The 25,657-nt window shown below is 41.4% G+C and overlaps 1 long non-coding RNA gene across 2 annotated transcripts in view; it reads left to right on the top strand.

Annotated features, from left to right (window-relative positions):
• Positions 1-4,016: 4,016 nt before the first annotated feature.
• Positions 4,017-25,657, top strand: part of LOC147572650 (uncharacterized) — a 55,410-nt gene continuing 33,769 nt past the window's right edge. For both annotated transcript variants that reach the window (XR_015246341.1, XR_015246340.1), the window contains exons 1-5: positions 4,017-4,652; positions 7,457-7,593; positions 7,712-7,772; positions 11,053-12,549; positions 14,220-14,342. This is a non-coding gene — a long non-coding RNA (uncharacterized LOC147572650). The remainder of the gene's footprint in view (positions 4,653-7,456; positions 7,594-7,711; positions 7,773-11,052; positions 12,550-14,219; positions 14,343-25,657) is intronic.

Genomic DNA, 25,657 nt, shown 5'->3' on the forward strand with positions numbered 1-25,657 from the left:
TAGACCAGATACCTGGTTGGAAGGAGAGATTTTAGGCAGAGTTCTAACCATTACCATGTGTGCTGAAGCCCACCATGTAAGTTATTGTCCGTACCTTAACAAAGTGACTTTTAATAACCTTCCCTTTCTCCGTTTTAGCCTGAGCTAATTTCCTCTGTTCCCCCACACTACACTGAGTGAAGATGCAAAGCAGATAGTAAATATAATGACTAGATATTAAAAATATTATTGAAAAAAGAAGCTAAATGTAGCATGGCTTATGAAGCTCTTCATATCCACACAAACTTCTAGGCTGATTTCTGACCACTCTTTGCCTGCTCCAGCTGAATGAACTACGCGTGTGCTTTCTCATACTCCGATCCTTAATTGCATTTTTCTCATTAACAATTCCTTTGGACAACTTTTTTCTTCTGGATTGTTCTTCTAGATCCAGTGGAAATATTCTTTTCAGTGAAGCCTCAAAGTCACCTTTCAGAGTTAAGCATGACCCTCTGTGCTCCCACCCCTGTGCCTTTAGATCAGCCTTATGTTCTCTGTTTCCACCAAAGAAACAGCAAACCCATCCCAGGCCCAGTTTCCGATTTTCATCAGCCAACCTCTTGTTTCATTAATTTCTGGCTTAAGTATTAGCATTTATGTCATGCTCACTAAGGCCAAGTGCTATACTAAGCCCTGTCAAGCATCAAAGGAAACGGTGGTAACATTAATCAGCTCTAGGAGAATAAGGTTAATAGAACAATCATATATTTATTTTAAACAAAAACAGAAAAAAGGGCAAAGTCTCTGATAGGAGACACATTGGAATATACCCTCTGTTGACTAGAGCACAGGAGTCTAGTGGCTCAGTGTCCTTACAAGTGTCCCCGAAGCAAGTTTCATCAGCCCCCCAATCCAGCCTTCATGCTGCTACAGAGCCTCCTTTCCAAAATGCAAATGTGATTGTCATCCTCCCGTTGAAATCTTTTCAAGGCTTCCTCATTCAGTCCAGGAAAGCAGTCACAACACTACAGAGACACCTAGAGCTTGGGGCTGTCTGGTTTCCACCTACATCTTTAGCCTTCCTTTCCCCTCTCTCTCCCATCACACCCCTATGCCCCTCGCAATCTGCATTCCGTTCACCAGTCTGCTTCATTCTATCTCGCAGCCCCCCCCCCCCGCCTTTATATTTACTGGTCACTCCATCAGCAATGCCTTCCCCATGAAAACATATCTTCATTGGGAGTCCTAGAAACATCACCTCCTCTGTTGGGTACCTTCCTCACTTCTTGAGGCTGACTGAGGAATTCAATTCTATGTTCCCATTTGCTTTATAATACTGGAATTACAACTTTGATGAGGATACATTCCCTATGCTCCTGGAACAGGACCTGGCACACAATTTTTAATGCTTTTTGAGAAGACTTTGACAAGAGTGTTTTAAATTAGTGACATGTTTGGGGCAGGAAAGAAAGGGGGATTCTAGCCTCAATCTGTTTCCATGGTATAATCTGAGTATACGGAGGGTATAAACAAGTAAACCTAATAGTCTTTGTCACTGTCATGGATTCTTGTGGGAGAACAGGCCTCTCCCAGTGTCCAAGCCTGCACCTACACAAAGGACCTTATCACTCTGAACACACATATCTTGGCACTTAAAACCTCAGTCGGTGGGGCCCGGGGTGAGGGAGAACAGCAATGAGAGACACCTGGGAGCCCTGGTTCGTGGAAGGCAGCAAGTCCACATGGGACCTAATGGGACCCTAATGGGACCAGATGTGAGGCGCTGCCTCAGAATCTTCCAGGTGTGAGCTCCCTCAGCATTAGATTCAGTGTGGGTGGTTGGGTCTGAGCCCTAGTTACACAGGCCCGGGAGGGTCCACGCTGCCTACTGCATCTAAAGAGGGACAGAATGCACAGCACCTGCAGGGGCACTTCAGGGTACTCAGATCTGGGACAGAGTCTAAGTCTGGAGAGGCCAGTTCAAAGGAACAGCTCTTAGGGGACAAGACATATACCTAATTGCAAGCCCAGTAACTGGGGAATATTCTCCCTGAAGGAACAGATCAAGGCAATTCTGTCTTGCAGGGGGGCAGGGGGAGGGAAGGAGAGACTAAGTACTCTAACAAGAAACACGTGGGAGTGCTGGTTGTGGGCAAATCCCGGGACCCCATCAGGCAGGAATACGCTGTCGGCATCCTCATAGAGATATTTGGGGAAGTGGATCCCTCCACCTTATAGGCTTTGTAGGGAGTTGAGGCCCAGCACAGGAACCCCACGATCTGGTAAAGGGAAGCATAACGCACATGCACAACAGTTCAGGGTAGCCAGGGACTTGGATCAGGAAAGCCAGAGCAAGGGACAGGAATGACCAAGTAAGTCACAGGAGCAGGACCTTCGGAGACCAAGGCATATGCCCAGTTCCAAGACCTAACCTACACAAATACCCATATTCCATGCTAGCAGAGCTCAAGAACACTGGATTGCTTGGCAAGGGTGTGGCCAGGCAGACTGGGTGGGAAGCCCTCTAATAAAGCCTATGTGGACGCCATGGTAGCTGAAAAGCCTAGGACCCTATCAGGCAAGTCCAAATGGAGACTCAGTGTTGCTCACGTGTAGCTGCTGCCTCAGGGTGATTTGGGGGTGTGGGTCCCCTGGGTGCTAGAGCCTGTGTAGGTTGTCAGGGCCAGGTCCCAACTCTACAAACCTGGGAGGCCCAAGCTGAACTCAGGCTGGCTGATTGGGTGTGAACTACACGTATGTTTGCAACATAGTTCAGGGAAACCAAAAACCCAAACCAGGTCACTAGTCTTTAGAAGCTGGGTCACAGGATGGGGATCTTGGAGACATGAGGCGTCTGCCTCTTTTCAAGCACTGATCTACACAAATGTACACATTCCCTCTGGAGGCAGGATTGGAGGTTACTGGCTTGCCTTGTCAGGATGGAGCCAGGCAGACTGGCTCGGGTACCACCTAATAAGAGAAGCCTGGGAGAATCGGTTGCTGGAAAAATCCAGAACCTCTTCAGGCAGCGAGTCCAGATAAGGAGTGACTGTCACTAATGTGCAGCTTTTGCCTCACAGTGATTTTCAGGGGTGGGATCCCTCCACACTGGCCTATGCAGGTCACATGGGACCGGCTCCACTATACAAGCCTGACTGAAGGGGACAAACTGCACACTAGTGCAGGACAGTTCAGGGTACAAGGGACCCACAAGGGCACAAGGAGAGGCTGGGTCTCTGAAGGGGTTCTTGGAGACAAGGCATATATGTACTTGAAACCTCTAACTACCACATGGAAAATATCCCCCATACATGCAGAACTTGAAGTTCCTCAACTACCTTGTCAGGGGTGGGCCAGGAGGTCTACCCTGGGATCCACCAACCGGGGACACCTGGGAGGCTTGCTTGCTGGGGAATCCCAGGCCCACTTCAGGCAGCCAGTCCGAATGGGAACTGACTGAGGCCAGTTCAAGCAGCTGTCTTGAAATGACTTGGCGGGGGTGCAGGGCACTCTCCAGCTTGAAAGCTATGAAGGTTTTGGGGCAAAGTCCAGGTGAAGACAGTACAGACTGCCCATGCGTGGCGGTGCAGGTCAAGAAAGCCAGGAACCTGCAACAGAGCAGCTGTGTAGGGAGGCTGGGGCACAAGAGTGGGTGCTACTGGGGCTACCGGCATCTGCCCACTTCCAAGCCCTGCCCTGCACAAATGTGCATGTTCTTCCCGAAGGTAAATCTGCAGGAGTCTGGACTCCCCAGCCAGGGTATCCTTCACTGACCATGGGAGACCTGATTGCTGGTAAGCCCAGAACCCCATCAGGCAGCCAGTCCACATGGGAACTAACCATCTTGTTTCAAATGGAGCCTCGAATAAACTTCACTGGCGCGAGTTCCTTCCACTCTGATTACTTTCAGGCGGTTGAGCGTCCTGCCCAGCCGCGCCAGCCTGGAGTGCCCTCTACAGGCCAAAGCCGGGGGGACGAGGTGAGGAATGCGCATGTGCGGGCTGCGCTGGTGCGGGTTGTCGCGGGGGATCTGGAAGAAGACAGCTGTAGGGAGAGGCCTGATCACAGGAGCGAGTTCTTTGGGGTACCTGGCATCTACTTCATTCCAAGCATCATCCTCCGAAAATGCACATATTCCCTCTGAAGCAGAGCCAGAGGAAATTGCACTGCCTTGCCATCATCTGGCTCAGCAGACTGGCTGGGGTATCTATCCTTCAGTAAGACATATCTAGGAGCCTTGATTGCTATGGAAGCCGGTCCAAATTGGGACTATCACTATTCTAAAGCTACTTCCTCAGAAGGATTTTCGGGGGTGGGCTCCATATGCCCAAAAGGCTATGCGGGCGTTTGGGAACAGGAAAGAACTCCACACACAGGCCTGAAGGATCCCAGCTGCCCAAGGCTGGCCGGCAAGTGCCTGCTTAACGCATGTGCATGCGGCAAAGGTCAGACGAGCTAGGGACCTGTTACAAGTAAAGTGTCTGGGGAGGCCTGGTCCCAGGAGCAGACTGACAGGGGAATAAGGCATCTGCCTAATTCCAAGCCGTAATCCACACAAATGTGCATATTCTCCCTGAAAGTAAAGCTGGAGGTGTATGGACTACCCGGCCAAGACAGGATGACCAGGCTGCTGGGATATCCCACACTGAGACATCTGAGAGCCCAGATTACGGGTAAGTCCGGGGCCCCATTAGGCAGTTGCTCCAAATAGACTGGACTGTTGCCAGGTTAAAGCAGCGACCTCACAAAGATGTGGGGTAGGGGGGGCTATTGCGCTGGAGGCTATGCAGTTGACTCCGGACTGACCCCGATCCACACACCCGGAGGGCCCTGAATGCCCTGCCTTTCAGGGAGGGCTGGTTTTATAGGATAGGCTTGCCTTCATTTAGCGACACCTAGCAATCCTAGTTCCTAGGGATGTACCCCATTAGGCAGCAAGCCCACCTAAAGACCCATTTGTACCTGTTGGTTCAGGACTCTATTCAGCAGGTGTGATCCCTCCATGCCTGAGGCTATGTAGGTGTTTGGGGCCAGGCCAGAGTTTCACTGGGAGCCTTGATCACTGCTGAAGTCTGGGACCCCAGCAGAGAGGGAGACTGACTGTCGCCAACTTCAGCTGATGCTTCAGAGTGATTTTTGGAGGGGTGGGCACTCTCTACCCTTGAGACAAGGTGGTACTTTTTTTTTTTGATGTTTATTTCTGAGAGAGAGAAAGAGAGCACAAGCAGGGGAGGGGCAGAGAGAGAGGGAGACACAGAATCCTAAGCAGGCTCCAGGCCCTGAGCTAGCAGCACAGAACCCAGCACTGGGGCTTGAACTCATGAACTTCGAGATCATGACCTGAACCAAAGTTGGATCCACCCAGGCACCCCAAGGGGGTACTAGTTTGGCCCTAGCTCCACAGGCCTGAAGGGGCCTGGCTACCAAGGGCAGATGACCGGATATATATGGCTTGTGCAAACTGTCCCAGTCAGGCCAGCCAGGTCCTTGAAAGAGGCAAGTGTTGCAAGAGGCTGGTTCATAGGAGTGGGCCCTTAGCAGTGCAAAATGCCAGACAGATTGCAAGGCCAAACTACCCATTGTGGAGTGGTCGCCCTAAAGAGAGAGCTGGAGGTATTTTACATGCCTTGGGCCAAGTGGGCAGGAAACCGTATCCTCCATTAGGAGCCACGTAGGAGTCCAGGTTCCTAAAGAAGCCCAGAACCCAGCAAAAGCAAATCCACATGGGGATTGTTGCCCATTTGCAGCTGCCACCTCAGAGGGATTTTTGGAAGGTGGGCTTCCTCCACGCTGCAGGTTATACCTGTGGCCAGAGTTTCTAAGCTTTGGGGGTCCATCTTTTCAAGGATGGTTTACAGGTTCTCACTGCACATGTGCAAGCCTCACAAGTCTGGGTAGCCAGGCACACACAAGCAGGGCAATGTTGGGCAAGGATGGGTCACAGGATGGGGCTCTTGGGGATACTGATTGGCATCTGCCTAATTCCAAGCATTAATCTCTACAAATATTCACCCTGAAGACAGAGTTAGAGAAGTCTGAGCTGTCTCGCCAGGGCTGGATCCAGCGGGCTGGTCAGAGTGTTCATTACTAACAGACATCTGGGAGCCTTGGTTACAGGTAAACTCGGGACCCCTGCAGTCAGCCAGTCCAAATGGGGACTGGTTGTTGCAAGTTTAAAGCTGTTATTTCACAATGATGTTGGGGAGATTGGACTCCCTCTGCACTGGAGGCTATGTATTTGGTTGGGGACTCATCTGAGCTCCATAGCACTAGGGTATCCAGCCATCCAAGGATGGCTGATGGGGTGCATACTGCCCGTGTATGGGCTGCTGCAGGTCTGGGCAAGCAGGGACCTGAAGCGGGCCATGTCCAGAGAATCTAGGTTCCCAGAGTGATTTGTTGGGGGGACAACAGCATCTGCCTTTTTCCAGACTCGAACCTACACCAATGTACACATGGGGACCAAGAGTAGGCTACCCCAAAATATGCCACTTTGGCGTACTTACTATTTTGAATTAAAGTTACTTCAGAAACAGCCAATGGAATAAGGACACCCAGATTCCCCTTTGTCTCCTGAAAGCAGGAAATAAATCACCCATGTCAATGGTACCCTCCTGTACCAGAAAGCAAAGAGACCCCCTTATTATCAGAGACCGGGTTGATTTGTAACCCTCCTAAGGGTTTCTCAGTTATCATTTTAAAACCAGCCCCCATACACAGAGGACAGGTAGAGATCACAGAAAGAAGCAGGCAACTCTAGGTAGGTGGCAGTTTTAATAAGCAAAGAAAACTTATATAGAGGCGTGTCTTAGGTAGCAGCAAGAGGAAAGGTCCTCCCACCTGCCTGCCAATCTTAGAAGTTTATAAGGAGGCCTTAACTGGGTTCAGTCACATATACAGTACAAGTCTTCTCAACACATCACTATCTCAAGGCTCTGTCTTGGAGCAGCCTCTGGGAACAGGAAAGGCAAGTGTAACCCACATTCCAAGGACAGAAGAGGGGGGTGAGGAGCCTCCAAGAGCCCAGTCCAGCCTATAGGTCAATCAGTGGTCATGTCGTTTTGATGACATTCCTCAGCAGACAGGTAATTCGTGGCTGAAGAAGTATGTGTGTGTATATGTATGTATGTGTATGTATGTGTGTGTGCGTATATATATATATATATATATATATATATATATATATATATACACCTTTTTACTTTTAGTAATTTACTACTCCAGCCCAAATTCTGTTTAGAATTCCTTACTAATTCAAGTTCCCACATGTAAGTTTCATTACTATCTTTCTGCTGTCAATTCTACTTTTTCTACAGCCCATTTCTCAAAGATTTCTTATTTCTTTGTCTAAAAAGTATAAAAGCTGCCAGTCTTATTTGTTTCTTTGGGTCTCAATTTAAATATTGGACCTCTGTCCACAGCTAATTAAATTTGTTTCTTCTCCTGTTAATCTGTCTCCTGTCAATTTAATTCTTAGACTAGCTAGAAGAACCTTGAAAGGTAGAGAAATATTTCTCCTCTCCAAAAGTTGCTGTAGTCGGCAGAATAAACTTCTCTGGCTGGACACTGCTGCAGCTGAGAGACCCTGGGACATCTTCCAAAAACCAGAAGAAGGTAGGAATCTTTACTATGTCAGTACTCACCCAATCCCCATCCCCACCAGCTCTCTGCCTGAAGAATCTCGTGGAGAAAGAGTACGAAGAGTCCTTTTTCTCTCTCTTTCTAAATTTAGATCATCAGGAGAAAATATTCATGGAACCAGTTCCTTGGGCTTGGCAACTCTTATAAATTTGGTAAAGTATTCTTGCTCTGAATGATTCATTTCTTCCCAGAGACGGTCACTGTTTTTCTTTGTCTTTTGTGTCATTTGTCATAAAAAGGAATTACCATAGGGAGGAAACGCAGACATAGGCCTCATTAGCCTGCTGTTCCAGCCAGCCTCACAGACTGATGATTTCAAGGTTCTCATCAGACCAGTGTCTGTTTAAACAAACTTTGCTGTGGGTCCTCTATGTACAATCTTGATGAGGTTTTCCTTTAATCTTGTTCTGTGTCCTAAGAGCTTGGCTTTATTACCAGGGAGAATGTTCTCTGGTCTTCACCAGCCACAGGGTACAATTACCTGGGTGGACGTTGATCAAATAGGCTGGGGTTGCAAGATGTGCACTTACTAGCAGCACGCTCTTTGTCCAGACATGCCAGCTCATGCCAGACATGTTTGTTATAAGAAGTCCCAGCCAGGAGGGACCTTTGTCATCTTACCCCTCATTGCTTGTTAGTGCTGGAAAAGTCCCATTGTAGCAGTGCCTGCCTGGTGTCACAGATTAGCAGGTCTGTGACTAGAGACGCTGCATATTTTCACAGGAAACTGGAGATACTGTTGTCGCCACACCATCCTTACTACCCGTGTGATAAAGGCCTTTTCCTTAGTAGGATTCCATCTGTCGGTGGCCAGATAGATGATAGATCCTTTAAATTGGCCAAATTTGAAAGAAAAAAGGAATTCTTCCTAGAGTGCTCAGTTGTCTTATTAATGGAAAGGCTATTAATAAGAAAAGTAAAGTTTCATTCAGTTTTTACATATGAGACCCACAGCAGAGTTTGTCTAAACAGCTGCCAGATTGACAAGAATCACGAACATGCCCGTCTGTGAGGCTGGCTCGAAAACCAAGCTGACAGGGCCAATGCCTGCATTCTTTCCCTGTAACAATTCCTTTACTAATATAAAGGCTATACTTAGGGACTCCTTTGACATGTGAAAGAACAGAAATTAGATGTAAGCCAAAGCTTAACATCCATCTCCAACATAAAATCTCTTTCTTGCAATCTGGCACCATCTGCTTGTTTTAACTTTCACTACATGATTTACACAGGGCAAACGTGAATTCTTTCTCTTTCCCTTAAAGTTATAAATCTTTTGAACTGTAAACACATCCCACAGTCACTTGAGACTGAAGAAGAAAAAAAAGTAAAGAGACCTTTTTAAAAACCAAACTGCTAAAAGGCCTCTTGTACCCAAACTCCAGCACAGCCTCCTTAAGATTACTTACGGGGGCAAATACAAATCTTAGAAGTCTTCTCCACAAATAGTAAAAGACTTTAGCCATCTGAGCGAGTATACTTAATTTATTCCAATTGTTATTTATAAGCTAGTGAGTTTTATATTGTTTTAAAGCAAGCTATAAGATCTCTGTGTTTGACTAGACGTATTTGAACGCACGTATGTTAGAGATAAGGTATTTTCCTACCTTCAGGTGGTATTACCATAATAAATTTGTAAAAGAGCTCTGTTTAATTGGCTTAAAGAAAATGAAGTGCTTCCATAAATTTGGCTTTCAAAAAAATTCTCCAAAATAAAATAGAAATTTAATCCAAATGAATCTCAGGTTTATGTGATCTGGAAAATAATTGATGTTAAAGCTAATTTAAGTTTACTTGTTTAATTAAAATAGACATGTCTTTGGAGTTATCAGCATTAAATATAATACTTTTATCCTACCCAGGTTTACTAAGCAAATAACTTCATGTTATCCCTATTACAAAATTTGTCAGCAAAAGTAACAGAACGCTAACTGATTTTGTTTAATGTGTTGTGAAGTTTTTGTGGGTGATCAAAACATAATTGTTGGGAGCAAATGTTTTAGATAAAGTAAGTGGAATAATAGTTCATAGATGATCTTTTTAGCAACAACTATATTTTATTCTATACATGCCTAAGAATAGCTCCAAAATCATGTTTGATAACATGAAACTTCAAAGTTTTGCTAAGTTAAGTGATAAGTTAAATTTATTGAATATCTACATAAGTTCTAAATAAGATAAAATAATGAAACATTAATTATTGAATATAGGTTTATCCACTATTACAAAGAAACTAAAGCTAAAATGTGGGTCTGTTAGTAAACATGTTTTTTTGCTTTATTAAAAGATTTACTGTGAATAAACATTTCTAGAAATTATGAAATGTTTTCATAAATTTGCCAATAAAAAATGCTGGTATAATAAACAGTTCACAATTGCTTACTACTTAGATTTCATTAGACATTAAAGTTTCTACTGGCTAAAAATTCCAAAGAATATTTATGGGTAAAGCCACTAGAAATAAGGAAAACTCTCCATATGTAAGTAGGATGTATGTTTTCAGTAGAAGAAAGTATGGGAAATACATTTTTCTTGAGGGAAAAGAAAGTAATTTTGTCTTAGAGGTTAGAAAAGAAGGAAAACATGGGACAAAATCTAGATGTAAAAAAGGAAGTTGTAAAAGATTTCTAGAAAAGGAATCTTTGCAAAGGAGTTTTATGAGTGGTCAGGCTGGCTAAGATTGGAATAAACCTTAAGTAAATGAGTTTTAATATTCAAAAGTACACTGGTGCAAAATGAAAATTGGGTTTACTCTTTGTTAAAGAACAGTTTTCTTAAATTACTGGGTTCCTCTTGATAAAGGATTGTAAACAGGTTTTTTTGTTTTGTTTTTTACCTTTTTAAATTATCTGCCTAGAAAACAAAGACTATGTTTTAACAAAATAATCTCTCATGCTTCATGGTATCCTTACCATCAGGTCTTTGATTACTTAAGAAAACTGAGTCATCTTAATATTAAAAGATCTAAGTTTTGCTCACAATTAGGTAAACTTCTGCACTTGCCTTTGAAATCTTTTATTGTTGTTTTGGTTAAATAAATAATGTTTCATAATGTTCTGTGATCAGATTTAATCAAGTGTTCAAATTTGGATATTTTTTGATAGACTTTCCAAAATCAAATTCTAAAATGAAGTCTTTTGACAACAAACTAACTTTGAGGTTTTATAAAGGGTCCCTGGAACAATTAAAAGGATTTGTTCTCCTCATTAAAAAAAGAGATATTAAACTAATTAGGTCTATTGGGTATGTTAAATCACATGGGAAGCATTGTCAAATAAGTGATGCTAAACCTTCTTTGATTATATTTGTGTAAATATATGTTGTTGAAATAAGTGTTCTAGAAAGTATATCAAACTCCTAAGAATCTGGTATGTCCTGTTACGTTATTTCTTATAATTTTAATTATCTAATTATCTTCTTTTTGTGTGACAGAAATAACCAAATTTCCTGGTCAATTGCACTGTAATGAACTTGAATCAGATCCTTAACCATGGCCATTACTAAGTCTTGTATCATTTACAGACAGTTTTATTTGGATGCTTTTGCAAAGGTGTTCCTGAAGAAATGTTTCATCTTCAAGGAGAGTCATGAAAAAGACAAAAATATAGGTGTCTCATAATTTAAATATCACAAAACTGAAGTTGGTAAAAACTTCCAGAATTAATGGGAAAAACAGGATGAAGCAAAACAAGAATTACTTGGGACAAAATAAATTGAAGAGAATGATTATGATTTTTATGACTTTTTGTTTGAAACATTACTAAGTTTAAAAAAAAATTTTTTTCCAGATTTAAGGAAAAAATTTTTAAACTGCTATACAGTAGCTTGGTAAATTACACCTTTGTAAGCAGAACTGAAACATTTATCTTTTTCTCCCCACCTGATCCCTCCAGAATTCAATTCAGAAACAGTATCCTTATATTTTCATGACAATATATGTATTGCATACATTCAGTAAGAATCTGCTCTTCTTGCAACAGGATACAATTAGATAACTGGTTATATTAACAAGGCTTTGAGAGGAATGTCATATTTGAGAGAAACATGCATGGACTCAGATATGACCGGACAGCTTTAAGGAACTAAGGTTGGCTTTTTTGGAGCCAAATAAAGCCCCTGGGAAAACAGCCTGACACCCTGCTTTACAGGGTTCCTAGAAGCTTTACCAGGTAAGTAAAGGCCATTTCCTGGCAGGGGCAAGAACCCAAGGATATTTTGAGGACCATGAAAAGAAGGAGTAACACGAATCTATAGGTATTGCGGATAAAGACTGACAGCTGTGTTTCTTAGTCTTGAGAGACTGTTGACGTTTCCCTATGAAAAGTTCCAGCAAAAATTTTAAGAAGTGTTTATGACCAAATGCTGTTCTTGCTGCAAATAATCAGATCAAGTTTACTAAAACTAAACTTATTTTATAAATAAGACTTTATCTGGCTAATTTTGAAAATAGGGTGACTTCAGAGAGAAAAATTATGTTTCAGTAACACAGCTTTGTAGGTATTATATCATGGTTCTTTTGTCTTGGAGGTTTTGTTTCCTACCTGTAAACTGGACTAGATCCCAGATTCTAGTTTCCTCCATAGTATGGCTACAACTCTCCAAAATAACATTTCTAATTTTCTCCCATCCTTTTGACTTGGAATCATCGAGAACCAAAACTTCCCTTTTTCCTGAAGCTCTGCACACCGAATAGGAATGACTTTATATAAACTTCAAGAAAATCACCACAGCAGCCCATATATAATTTTCATGCCTGCTGCTCTGTGGGCCACTCCAAAAGATCACCAGAGATATTCACACTACAAACCAGGAAACTCTGTCAGATTGTCACTGCCTGCTCTCCATCTGAAGATGCTTTGAGCCTGCTATCTATGCAGGTGTTTCTCCACAGGCCTGGAGGTCCATGGCTGCCCAAAGTTGGCAAACTAGGTGGGTACTGAGTATGCATGGCCATGTGGGTCAGCTGAGGTAGAGACCTGAAACAGAGCAAGTGTTGGAAGACTCTTGGTTATGGGAATGGGTTTTTGGGGAGTTCATGCCATCTGCTTAATTCCAAGCCCTAAGCTACACAAATGTACATACTCCCTCTGAAGATAATGCTGAAGGATTCTGGACTGCCTTATGAAGACTTGGTCAGGCAGGCTGGCTGGGGCATCCAACATTAAGAGACACCTAGGGGCCTTAATTGCAGCAGAAGCTTGGGACCTTATGAGGCAGTCATTTCACATGGGGCTGGACTGTTGCCCATTCAGTGGATGCCTCAAAGCAATTTTGAGGATTGGGTTTTCTCTATCCTGGAAGGAGTGAAGATTTGGGGGACGGGAGTGGACCCTACCTCCATAGCTTGGAGGCCTGCCCACGAGCACCTGAAGGGGGGCATACTGTAGATGTGTGGGCCATGCAGGTGAGGGTAGTTGGGGACCTAGAATAGAGCAAATGTCAGGAGAGAGTGGGGCACAGGAGGGGGCTCTTGAGTGTGTAAAACATCAGTCTAATCAGAAGGACTATGATTACTAGGACTAGGACTATCAGAAGGTCCATAGACCCACTATGGAATATTTCCCCTGAAGGAGGTGGTGTGGGTATACAACTGCTTTTCCAAGAAATAGAAAACAAGACAGGGTATCTGCTATCGGGAAATTCCTGGGAGCCCATGTTTCCTAGAGAAGTCCTGGACCCATCAGATAGCAAGTCCACATGGGGAACGACTATTACCCATTTATAGCTTTCAGCTCAGATTCATTTTTGGAAGGTGAGGTCTCTCCATGCTGGAGGCTATGTGGTGGAGGTGGTTTGTGTCTGGTTGGAGGTCCACAGGCTTGGAGCACTGGGTCTACACATGGGTGGCTTCTGAGTGATATGTACTGCTCATGTGCGGGCCATGCAGAACAAGGTAGTTGGGGGACTGAAACAGAGTGAGCATCAAAGACAGAGTCACAGAAGCACTCTATTGAGGTTACCTGGCAAATGCCTAAGTTGAAGTCTTATTCCACACAAATGGGCTTATTCCCCCTGATGGCAAACCAAGACTAACTGGACTGTCTTGCCAGGGTGCGGCAAGGTGGGATGGCCAGGGCACCCTTTAGTAACAAACACCTGGGAACCTTGATTGTTGGAGAAGTTCTGGACCTCATCAGGCAACCAGTACAAATGGAGACAGTTTGTCAACAATTTATAGCTGCTGCCTGAAAAAGATTTGCAAGGAGAAAGCTCTCCACCTTACGAATTTTCAGAAGAATGGGCATTGCCCAAGTTCCACAGACCTGTCAGCACTCTCTACCAAATTCTGGCTGACAAGGTACAAACAACACATACATGGGAGGTGCAGGTCAAGGTAACCAGGGACATGGAACAGGACAGTGTCCTGCAGGGTTGGAGATGGACCCTAGATCCACAGGCTTGGAGGGTCACAGTTGGCCAAGAATAGTTGGTAGGGTTCTAACTCTCATGCCCAGCATTGGAGGTCAGGCTATCCAGGGACCTGGAACAGGGCAATGGTGGGAAAGGCTGGGACACAAACTTGGGGGACTATTGGAAGTACCTGGCATCTACCTAATTCCAAGCCTTAACCTATGCAAATGCCCATATTTCCACTGAAGGTAGAGCTAGAGAAATCTGAACTGCTTGACCATGGCTGGATTGGGCAGGCTGGCCCAGGTGTCCCCCAAAAAGAGACAGCTGGGAACCTTGATTGCTGCAGAAACCCAAGATCACCCAAAATAGTAAGTACCTATGGAGACCGTCACTCATTTTGATGGTCCCCTCAGAGTAATCTTTGGAAGGTGGGCTTCCTCCATCATTGAGGCAATGCAATTGTTGGAGATGGATCCTAGATCCACAGGCTTGGATGGCCCCAGCTGGCCAAGAGCACTTGGTGGGTTCTAGCTGCTCATGCCTAGTGTCAGGGTAGCCAGGGACCTGGGAACAGGGCAATGGAAGGCAAGGTTAAGTCACAGGAACAGGCTACTGGCAGTACCTGTCATCTGCCTAATTCCAAGTCCAGCTCCAAGTGCAAAGGTGCAAGTCTCATGTTCCTAGAGCACATTGCTAAGGGTGACAGTGCTGGTGTTGAGAGACAAGATGATCATCCTCGAGGGGTGACTGCACAGCTCTGGCCGCCGCAGGTAGAAGTGTTGTCTTTACCAGGCAGGAGCTAATTGCCCCACGGTCCTCAGAGAGCTATTTTACATCAGAAAAGCGTAGCCTTGTGCAGACGGAGCACTCTCTTCTCATCCTCAGAAATGCTCTGTATTTGCAGTCTTGTGGCCCCTTGCCATAGTTCCTTCTTCATACATTTTTATTAATAAGCCCCCAGCAAGGCCCCTCATGAGCTGAGCTCTCGAGTTCTTATGGGTGAGGACAGATGAACTAACATCTTGACGCCACTTACTTCATTCTTATATCAAAACAACTTTCTAACCAACTTTTTTTTTATGTTTGTCATAAACAAATGGATTTGAAATCATATTAAACCAACACGCAATATCCACCCTATGATTCCAAACCCTTCCCACATTAGTTAATACTAAGGACCTAATAGCCAGTATAAATCTAAGTTCACAAAAATATCATCACACCTTGTGATTCTACATCACTTACAGTCTTAATCACAAACACTCATTCATCTTTTGGGAGTATTTTTATTTGACGTGCATCCTTTTACACCATAGTTTAATAGCCAGTTTAAGCAACCATATTCCCATATAATAAGTATAACAACACTTTAGCATGGTTCCATATCCTATTGCCAAACTACCAAAACTTAACTTTCTTAAACCACTCTGTTTAATTTTATTGGCAGATATGTTTCTAAATAAAGATCACTTTTATAAAGCTTCAGGTGGTGCAAGTTTGCATAACACTATCAAGTACATGTTCAATTTCCATAACATTAGAATTCAAGGCTATCATCATTTTAGGGAATGTGTGTTTCTGTTCTTTTCAGTTCCTGCCAAGCTCTTTTGACTTCATTAGTTTCATCTTCCAAGTGTGGCTTTACTTAAGTTTACTTTAAGTTTTCTTTTTTTTTTTTTAAGTGTATTTATTTATTTTGAGAGAGAAGGTGCACGCATGCAAGTTGGGAGGAGTAGAGAGAGAGGGAGAGAATCCCAAGCAGGCTGTCAGTGCAGAGCCAGACGCAGTTCTCAAACCCACAAACCGTGAGATCATGACCCGAGCCGAAGTCGGACCCTTGACTGACTAAGCCACCCAGGTGCCCCTTTACTTAAGTTTTCTAATGTAGAATTTGCATTTATTAGATTACTTTTGTTACATTTACACTTATGACATTTATTAGGTTTTAGCAGGTTCAATGTGAAATATTTCTCTGGTTATTTTAATAGTTCCTTTATCTTCCATTGACCACAAACGACATCTTTTTTTCTTCTATTGTCAGATTCGCTTTTACACATCCCATCATGTTGTGTTCCTTGCCTTTCCCTTGACTCCAATAGGTTAGAGTAAGAGAGAGAATACTATTCTGGTCCAGTTTCCTTCTGGTTAAGGAGGTGTCAGGGCCACAGTCATTGATACCTGTACTGTAGGTGTATCCACAGTCTGGTAGAATAAAGGTATTTTGGTTCTGTTCCAACAACACATCCTTAGCAACAGGTTTTCCTTCTATTATAACGGGGTTTTCTGTGGCCTCCACTCTCCCTTTTGATATTGCAGAACCAAAAAAGTGGGGTAACCCATGTCATACTTCCTCCTTTAAGTGTGAATATTCATTTTACAGTTGCCCAAGGAATCACAGCCATTAGGATGTGTGATATCTACTTGACTTCTGGTTGGGTTGTGTGTTATCTCAGATGACAGGCATTGCTCTGAGATTATAGGTTTTCTAAGAGTATTCCCAGCACCAACCAAATCTTAACTGCAACACTGACAACCTACAGTTAGAGAAACATCTTTAAAATAGTTTCTTACTGGCGTGCCTGGGTGGCTCAGTTGGTTGAGCATCTGACTTTGGCTCAGCTCATGATCTCACAGTTCATGAGTTTGAGCCCTGCATTGGGCTCTGTGCTGACAGCTCAGAGCCTGGAACCTGCTTCGGATTCTGTGTCTCCACCTCTCTCTGCCCCTCCCCATCTCACAATCTGTCACTCTCTCTTTCTCAAAAATAAATAAACATTTTTAAAAATGTGCTAAGGAAGAAGGCATGATGTGGAACTTCTACTTACCCTACAACCCAACTGCCTCTGGCTCCACTGAAAGGTGTAATGGCTTGCTCAAGCAAAAGCTTAGGTTGCTTGCTAACAATCTAGATAGCAAAGCTTGGACTAAATAAAACACAATGTCTAAAGCATAGCTATCTATGGAAAGGATGGAAAGACTCCTATTGAATTCATATTGCAGTGTGCATTCCAGCAAGAGTGCACAAGCGTTCCTTTTTCTTCACATCCTTGCCAACACTTGTTTCTTGAGTTTTGTTATGTTTTTTTTTTTTTTATTTTAGCCATTCTGACAGTTCTGAGGTGTTATTTCAGTTTTGATTTTCGTTTCCGTGATGATGAATGATGAACATCTCTTCATGTGTCTGTTGGCCATCTGTATATCCACTTTGGAGAAAAGTTTGTTCATATGGGGCGCCTGGGTGGCGCAGTCGGTTAAGCGTCTGACTTCAGCCAGGTCACGATCTCACCGTCCGTGAGTTCGAGCCCCGCGTCAGGCTCTGGGCTGATGGCTCGGAGCCTGGAGCCTGTTTCCGATTCTGTGTCTCCCTCTCTCTCTGCCCCTCCCCCGTTCATGCTCTGTCTCTGTCTGTCCCATAAATAAATAAATTTAAAAAAAAGAAAGTTGAAAAAAAAAAAAAAAGAAAAGTTTGTTCATATCTTCCACCAACTTTTAATTGGATTTCTTGTTTTTTAGGTGTTGAGTCATATAAGTTCTTCATTTATTTGGATACTAACCTGTTATCGGATGTGTCATTTGCAAATATCTTATCCCAATCAGTAGGTTGTCTTTACTTCTGTTGATAGTTTCCTTCACTGTGCAGAGGGTTTTATTTTGATATAGTCCTAATAGTTTATTTTGCTTTAATTTCCCTTGCCTCAAGAGACAGATCTAGAAAAATATTGCTATAGGTGCTGTCAGAGAAATTACAACCTGTGCTCTCTTCTAGAATTTTTATGGTTTCAGGTCTCATATTTAGGTCTTTAATCTATGTTGAGTTTCTTTTTGTGTATGGTGTGAGAAACTGGTCTGATTTTATTCTTTTGACTGTAGCTGTACAGTTTTCCCAACACCATTTGTTGAAGAGACTGTCCTTTTCCCACTGTATATTCTTGCCTCTTTTGTTGAAGATTAATTGACCATATAATTGTGGGGTTGTTTCTGGGCTTTCTAACCTATTCCACTGATGTATGTGTCTATTTTTGTACCAGTACCATACTGTTTTGATTATTACAGATTTGTAGTATATCTTAAAATCTGTAATTGTGATACCTACAGCTTTGTTTTGTTTTTCAAGATTGTTTTGGCTATTTGGGTTTTTTTTTTTTTTTTTTGGTTTCACACAAATTTAGCATTATTCTAGTTGTGTAGAAAATGCTGTTGGCATTTTGATAGGGATTGCATTAAATATGTAGATTGCTTTGGGTAGCATAGACATTTTAATAATATTTGTTCTTCCAATCAATGAGCATGGAGTATTTTTCCATTTGTTTGTGTCTTTAATTCCTTTCATCAGTGTGTTACAGTTTGCAGAGTACAGGTCTTTTACTTCCTTGGTTAAGTTTATTTCTAGGTATTTTATTATTTATTATTTTTGGTGCAATTATAAATGGGATTATTTTATTAATTTCTCTTGCTGTTGCTTCATTATTAGTGTATAGAGATGCAGTGGATTTCTGTACATTGATTTTTGTATCCTGCGACTTTACTGAATTCATTTATCAGTTCTAGTAGGTTTTTTTGGTGGATTCTTTCAGGCTTTCCATATATAGTATCCTGTCATCTGAAAATAGTGAAAGTTTAGCTTCTTACTTACCAATTTGGAGACCTTTTATTCCTTTTTCTTGTCTGATTGCTGTGGCTGGGACTTTTACTACTATGTTGAATAAAAATAATGAGAGTGGACATCCTTTTCTCATTCCTCATATTAAGGGGAAAGCTCTAAGTTTTCACCATTGAGTATAACATTAGCTGTGGGATTTTTTTTCTTATATGGTTTTTATTATGTTGAGGTATGTTCCCTCTAAACCCACTTTATTAAGGGTTTTTATCATGAATGAATGTTGTATTTTGGCAAATTCCTTTTTTTCCCATCTATTGAAATAATTATATGGTTTTTATCCATTCTCTTATTGATATGATTGCATCACAGTGATTGATTTTCTGAATATTGAACCACCCTTGTATCCTAGGAATAAATCCCACTTGATTATGGTGAATGATTTTTTTTAACATATTGTTGGATTCAGTTTGCTAATATTTTGTTGAGGATTTTTGCATATGTGTTTATCAGAGATATTGGCCTGTAGTTTTTTTTGGGGGGGGGGGTTTTGTTTGTTTTTGTAGCGTCTTTATCTAGTTTTGGTATCAGGTTAATGTAGTCCTCATACAATGAATTTGGAAGTTTTCTATTTTTTGGAATAATTTGGGAATAACAGGTATCTTCTTTAAATGTTTGGTAGAATTCACCTATGAAGCCACCTGGACTTTTATTTTGGGGGAGTTTTTTGATTATTGATTCAATTTCATTGCTAGTAATAGGTCTGTTCAAATTTTCTACTTCTTCTTGGTTCAATTTTGGAAGGTTATCTGTTTCTAGGAATTTATCCATTTTTTTCTAGGTTGTCTGGTTTGTGGGCATATAATTTTTCAAAATATTCTCTTAGAATCTTTTGTATTTCTGTGGTGTCAGTCATTTCTCTTTCATTTGTGATTTTGTTTTTTTTTTAGTTCTCTCTTTGATGAGTCTGGCTTAAGGTTTATCAATTTTTTTCTATATATATTTTCAAAGAACAAACTCCTGGTTTCATTGATCTGTTCTATTGTGGGGTTTTGTTGTTGTTGTTGTTGATGTTGTTGTTGTTGTTGTTTTAGTTTCTTTTTTGTTTCTTTCTAATCTTTATTTCCTTCCCTCTATTGGTTTTGGATTTTGTTTGTTCTTTTTCTAAATTCTTTAGGTGTAAGGCTAGGTTGTTTGAGATTTGTCTTCCTTCTTGAGGTAGGCCTATATTGTTACAAACTTCCCTCTTGGAACAACTTTTGCTGCATCCCAAAGATTTTGGACCATTGTGTTTTCATTTTCATTTTCATTTGTCTCCATGTATTTTTTTTATTTCCCCTTTGATTTCTTGGTTGATCCATTCTTTGTTTAGTAGCCTTTTATTTAACCTCATGTATTTGTGCTCTTTCCAAAATCTTCTTATTGCTGATTTCTAGTTTCATAATGCTGTGGTCATAAAAGATACATGGAATGACTGATATTTTTGAATTTGTTGAGATTTAACTTGTAGGCTAATATGTGATCTATTCTGGAGAATGTCCTATGTGCACTTGAAAGTGTGTTCTTCTGGTTTAGGATGAAATGTTCTGAATATATCTGTTAAATCCATCTGGTCCAATGTGTCATTCAAAGCCACTGTTTCCTTGTTGATTTTCTGTATGAATAATCTGGCCATTGATGTAAGTGGGGTCTTAAAGTCCCTTACTATTATTGTATTACTTTCAAGTACTTCCATTGTGTTTGTTATTAACTGCTTTAAATATTTGGGTACTATCATGTTGGGTGTGTAAATATTAACAAGTGTTTCATCTTCCTGTTGGATTATCCCATTTATTACTATATAATGTCCTTTGTCTCTTGTTAATCTTTGTTTTAAAGTCCATTTGTTTTTTGGGGGGTCTTTTGGTTTTTTTTTTAATATGAAATTTATTGTCAAATTGGTTTCCATACAACACCAAGTGCTCATCTCAAAAAGTGCCCTCCTCAATACCCATCACCCACCCTCCCCACCCCTCCCACCCCCCATCAACCCTCAGTTCTCAGTTTTTAAGAGTCTCTTATGCATTGGCTTTCTCCCTCTCTAATGTCTTTTTTTTCCTTCCCCTCCCCCATAGATTTCTGTTAAGTTCCTCAGGATCCACATAAGAGTGAAAACATATGGTATCTGTCTTTCTCTGTATGACATATTCCACTTAACATAACACTCTCCAGTTCCATCCACATTGCTACAAAAGGCCATATTTTATTCTCATTGCCATGTAGTATTCCATTGTGTATATAAACCACAATTTCTTTATCCATTCATCAGTTGATGGACATTTAGGCTCTTTCCATAATTTGGCTATTGTTGAGAGTGCTGCTATAAACATTGGGTTACAAGTACCCCTATGCATCAGCACTCCTGTATCCCTTGGGTAAATTCCTAGCAGTGCTATTGCTGGGTCATAGGGTAGGTCTATTTTTAATTTTTTGAGGAACCTCCAAATTGTTTGCCAGAGTGGCTGCACCAGTTTGCATTCCCACCAAGAGTGCAAGAGGGTTCCCGTTTGTCCACATCCTCTCCAGCATCTATAGTCTCCTGATTGGTTCATTTTAGCCACTCTGACTGGTGTGAGGTGATATCTCAGTGTGATTTTGATTTGTATTTCCCTGATGAGGAGCGACGTTGAGCATCTTTTCATGTGCCTGTTGGCCATCCTGATGTCTTCTTTAGAGAAGTGTCTATTCATATTTTCTGCCCATTTCTTCACTGGATTATTTGCTTTTTGGGTGTGGAGTTTGGTGAGCTCTTTATAGATTTTGGATACTAGCCCTTTGTCCGATATGTCATTTGCAAATACCTTTTCCCATTCCGTCGGTTGCCTTTTAGCTTTGTTGATTGTTTCCTTTGCTGTGCAGAAGCTTTTTATCTTCATGTGGTCCCAGTAGTTCATTTTTGCTTTTAATTCCCTTGCCCTTGGGGATGTGTCAAGTAAGAAATTGCTGTGGCTGACGTCAGAGAGGTTTTTTTCCTGCTTTCTCCTCTAGGGTTTTGATGGTTTCCAGTCTCACATTCAGGTCCTTTATCCATTTTGAGTTTGTTGTTGTGAATGGTGTAAGAAAGTGGTCTAGTTTCATCCTTCTGCATGTTGTTGTCCAGTTCTCCCAGCACCATTTGTTAAAGAGACTGTCTTTTTTCCATTGGATTTTCTTTCCTGCTTTGTCAAAGATTAGTTGGCCATACTTTTGTGGGTTTAGTTCTGGGGTTTCTATTCTATTCCATTGGTCTATGTGTTTGTTTTTGTGCCAATACCATGCTGTCTTGATGATTACAGCTTTGTAGTAGAGGCTAAAGTCTGGGATTGTGATGCCTCCTGCTTTGGTCTTCTTCTTCAAAATTACTTTGGCTATTCAGGGTCTTTTATGGTTCCATACAAATTTTATGACTGCTTGTTCTAGTTTCGAGAATAATGCTGGTGCGATTTTGACTGGGATTGCACTGAATGTGTAGATATCTTTGGGTAGTATTGACATTTTAACGATATTTATTCTTCAAATCCATGAGCACAGAATGTTTTTCCAGTTCTTTATATCTTCTTCAATTTCCTTCATAAGCTTTCTATAGTTTTCAGCATATAGATCTTTTACATCTTTGGTTAGGTTTACTCCTAGGTATTTTATGCTTCTTGGTGCAATTGTGAATGGGATCAGTTTCTTTATTTGTCTTTCTGTTGCTTCATTATTAGTGTATAAGAATGCAACTGATTTCTGTACATTGATTTTTGTATCCTGCGACTTTGCTGAATTCATGTATCAGTTCTAGCAGACTTTTGGTGGAGTCTGTCAGGTTTTCCATGTATAATATTATGTCATCTGCAAAAAGTGAAAGCTTGACTTCATCTTTGCCAATTTTGATGCCTTTGATTTCCTTTTGTTGTCTGATTGCTGATGCTAGAACTTCCAACACTATGTTAAACAACAGCGGTGAGAGTGGACATCCCCGTTGTGTTCCTGATCTCAGGGAGAAAGCTCTCAGTTTTTCCCCATTGAGGATGATATTAGCTGTGGGCTTTTTATAAGTGGTTTTTATGGTGTTTAAGTATGTTCCTCCTATCCCAACTTTCTCGAGGGTTTTTATTAAGAAAGGATGGGGCGCCTGGGTGGCGCAGTCGGTTAAGCATCCGACTTTAGCCAGGTCACGATCTCGCGGTCCGTGAGTTCGAGCCCCGCGTCGGGCTCTGGGCTGATGGCTCAGAGCCTGGAGCCTGTTTCCGATTCTGTGTCTCTCTCTCTCTCTCTGCCCCTGCCCCGTTCATGCTCTGTCTCTCTCTGTCCCAAAAATAAATAAACATTGAAAAAAAAATTTTTAAAAAGAAAGGATGCTGAATTTTGTCAAATGCCTTTTCTGCATCGATTGACAGGATCATATGGTTATCTTTTATTAATGTGATGTATCACATTGATTGATTTGTGAATGTTGAACCAGCCCTGCATCCCGGGAGTGAATCCCACTTGATCATGGTGAATAATTCTTTTTATATGTTGTTGAATTCGATTTGCTAGTATCTTATTGAGAATTTTTGCATCCATATTCATCAGGGATATTGGCCTGTAGTTCTCTTTTTTTACTGGGTCTCTGTCTGGTTTAGGAATCAAAGTAATGCTGGCTTCATAGAATGAGCCTGGAAGTTTTCCTTCCCTTTCTATTTTTTGAATAGCTTGAAAAGGATAGGTATTATTTCTGCTGTAAATGTCTGGTAGAATTCCCCTGGGAAGCCATCTGGTCCTGGACTCTTATTTGTTGGGAGATTTTTGATAACTGATTCAATTTCTTTGCTGGTTATGGATCTGTTCAAGCTTTCTATTTCTTCCTGATTGAGTTTTGGGAGTGTGTGGGTGTTTAGGAATTTGTCCATTTCTTCCAGGTTATCCAGTGTTGGCATATAGTTTTTCATAGTATTCCCTGATAATTGCTTCTATTTCTGAGGGATTGGTTGTAATAATTCCATTTTCATTCATGAGTTTATCTATTTGGGTCATCTCCCTTTTCTTTTTGAGAAGCCTGGCTAGAGGTTTATTAATTTTGTTTATTTTTTCAAAAAACCAACTCTTGGTTTCATTGATCTTCTCTACAGTTTTTTTAGATTCTATATTGTTTATTTCTGCTCTGATCTTTATTATTTCTCTCCTTCTGCTGGATTTAGGGTGTCTTTGCTGTTCTGCTTCTATTTCCTTTAGGTGTGCTGTTAGATTTTGTATTTGGGATTTTTCTTGTTTCTTGAGATAGGCCTGGATTGCAATGTATTTTCCTCTCAGGACTGCCTTTGCTGCATCCCAAAGCGTTTGGATTGTTGTATTTTCGTTTTCTTTTGTTTCCATATTTTTTTAAATTTCTTCTCTAATTGCCTGGTTGACCCACTCATTCTTTAGTAGGGTGTTATTTAACCTCCATGCTTTTGGAGGTTTTCCAGACTTTTTCCTGTGGTTGATTTCAAACTTCATAGCATTGTGGTCTGAAAGTATGCATGGTATGATTTCAATTCTTGTATACTTATGAAGGGCTGTTTTGTGACCCAGTATGTGATCTACTTGGAGAATGTTCCATGTGCACTCGAGAAGAAAGTATATTCTGTTGCTTTGGGATGCAGAGTTCTAAATAGATCTGTCAAGTCCATCTGATCCAATGTATCATTCAGGGCCCTTGGTTCTTTATTGATCCTGTGTCTAGACGATCTATCCATTGTTGTAAGTGGAGTATTAAAGTCCCTTGCAATTACCACATTCTTATCAATAAGGTTGCTTATGTTTGTGATTAATTGTTTTGTATATTTGGGGGCTCCCGTATTCGGCGCATAGACATTTATAATTGTTAGCTCTTCCTGATGGATAGTCCCTGTAATTATTATATAATGCCCTCCTTCATCTCTTGTTACAGCCTGTAATTTAAAGTCTAGTTTGTCTGATACAAGTATGGCTACTCCAGCTTTCTTTTGACTTCCAGTAGAATGATAGATAGTTCTCCATCCCCTCACTTTCAATCTGAAGTCTCTTATAGACAGCAAATAGATGGGTCTTGTTTTTTTATCCATTCTGATACCCTATGCCTTTTGGTTGGCACATTTAGTCCATTTACATTCAGTGTTATTATAGACAGATATGGATTTAGAGTCATTGTGATGTCTGTAGGTTTCATGCTTGTAGTGATGTCTCTGGTACCTTGTCTCACAGAATCCCCCTTAGGATCTCTTGTAGGGCTGGTTTAGTGGTGACAAATTCCCTCAGTTTTTGTTTGGGAAGACCTTTATCTCTCCTATTCTAAATGACAGACTTGCTGGATAGAGGATTCTCAGCTGCATATTTTTTCTGTTAGCACATTGAAGATTTCCTGCCATTCCTTTCTGGCCTGCCAAGTTTCAGTAGATAAATCCATCACTAGTCTTATCAGTCTCCCTTTATATGTTAGAGCATGTTTATCCCTAGCTGCTTTCAGAATTTTCTCTTTATCCTTGTATTTTGCCAATTTGACTATGATATGTCATGCAGAAGATCGATGCAAGTTATGTCTGAAGGGAGTTCTCTGTGCCTCTTGGATTTCAATGCCTTTTTCCTTCCCCAGATCAGGGAAGTTCTCAGCTATGATTTCTTCAAGTACACCTTCGGCACCTTTGTCTCTCTTCCTCCTCTGGAACCCCAATTATGTGCATGTTATTGCGTTTAATTGTGTCCCTTAATTCTCTAATTCTCCCCTCATACTCCTGGATTGTTTTATCTCTCTTTCTCAGCTTCCTCTTTTTCCATAATTTTATCTTCTAATTCATGTATTCTCTCCTCTGTCTCTTCAATCTGAGCTGTGGTCGCCTCCATTTTATTTTGCAGCTCATTTATAGCATTTTTTAGCTCCTCCTGTTTCTTAGTCCCTTGATCTCTGTAGTAATATTATCTGCTGACCTCTATACTTTTTTCAAGCCCAGCGATTAATTTTATGACTATTATTTTAAATTCATTTTCTGTTACATTGCTTAAATCATTTTGATCAGTTCGTTAGCTGTTGCTAATTCCTGGAGTTTCTTTTGAGGAGAATTCTTCTGTTTCGTCATTTTGGGTAGT

The sequence above is a fragment of the Puma concolor genome, chromosome E4 (genome assembly GCF_028749965.1).
Source record: "Puma concolor isolate L17-30 chromosome E4, mPumCon1.1.hap2, whole genome shotgun sequence".
Classification (NCBI taxonomy): Eukaryota; Metazoa; Chordata; class Mammalia; order Carnivora; family Felidae; genus Puma; species Puma concolor.